The sequence below is a fragment of the Nannospalax galili genome, unplaced genomic scaffold (genome assembly GCF_000622305.1).
Source record: "Nannospalax galili isolate Female #2095 unplaced genomic scaffold, S.galili_v1.0 scaffold208, whole genome shotgun sequence".
Lineage (NCBI taxonomy): Eukaryota > Metazoa > Chordata > Mammalia > Rodentia > Spalacidae > Nannospalax > Nannospalax galili.
In genome coordinates, this window is record NW_008357998.1 from 1,721,583 (window position 1) to 1,723,095 (window position 1,513).

The following is a 1,513-nucleotide window of genomic DNA, read 5'->3' on the forward strand; positions in this document are numbered from 1 at the left end:
ACAGATCAGACAGGTCAGGCTACGGGGGCTGCAGCACTTTCCCCTATCTCTGGATGCCTGTGTCTCCAGCTGAGTTAATCGGTTACAAGCAGTAAATTCAAACAAGCAGTAAATTCCTCTTTCCCTAACACAGAATACCTAGTGCATTGATGACATAGCAAATTTTTCCTGCCTGGAATCCCACCTCCTAACATAGAACTTGTCGACCCAGCTACAATCGTGTCTCTGTAAGTCTGTGTAATTATCTTCATATCCCTTTTCTAAACATGCTTTAAGGCTTTGGGCTGCCACTAGCATCTTGTATTTCTTTACTTTTTCTAAAGCTTCCTTCTCCAGGCCCTGTGGCCGCCCGTCAGCCACGTGTCTGACCTCCTACAGGTTGTAAACCTGCGTGGATCATGGCTTTCTTCCCTGCTCCCCTCCATTCTCCTCCTCACAGCAGCTGCCACATGACCAGCTCACCTGCTCTGAGGATTTTTCTTTGAAAATTCTAATAAAATTGTAAAAGCTCCAGTTCCCTCCCAGTCAGGGCGGCATTCTCAAAATTGGCTCAGAGACTGCCGTCCTGGCCAGCTGAATAGATTGGACTGAGTCAGAACTTTTTGAGTCTGAGTGGTCTTTTCCCAGTGATCTTCAACTCCGTTAACACTAGTCATTTCATTTGAAAAACCTAACTATGCCTGAAGAATTTTACTCCTGAACTTCTCAGTTATAGTAACAAACTCCGTTTATTTATTTATTTATTTATTTATTTATTTATTTACTTATTTTGAGACAGCCTTACTCTATATTCCAGGCTGATTTAGAATTTGCTGTGTAGACTAATATGGCCTTAAACTCATAATTGTCCTGCCTCTAAAGTGCTGGGATTACAGTTTTGTGCCACCACACGTGGCTTTCATATTTTCTCTAAGTCAGTTTGTGCAGCTGAGGGGACTGAGTTTGGGGACAAGGGACAGAGGGTCAGGAACCAGGGGATTAAAGATCTTTGGAGCCTCTTGCAAATTTGACATAATTGATTCCAGGTGAGAGATCCCAAGGACATTTTACAGTCACACAAAGTGGCTTCTTTCCAAACGTGGTTATGTTTCACAGCCACAGTTACTGTTCACTCGTGGTTCCCACAACATCTGGGGGTGGCCACATTTTTTTTTAATAGGGTCTCCCAATAGCCCCAGCTGGCCATCTTAACTAAGAATTCAGGAAGCCCATACCATCTAAACCTTTATCTGGCCCTTACACTGTTTATCCCCTTCAGCAACATCTGATACTCCTAATTCAAGGGGTTGGATGAATGCAGTCCTTCCAGCAAAGCTACCACCAGGATGGGAATGCTTTGTAAACATCACCAAGCTGTGACCACCCAATGCCACTTGAGCACCAGAGCACTTAGACTCAGGTCTTCATGTTCAGAGTCAAAATGCAAACTTAAAGCTGAGTTAAGCCAGGTGTGGTGGCACACACCTTTAGTTCCAGCACTCAGGAGGCAAGGAGGCAGAGGCAGGTGGATCTC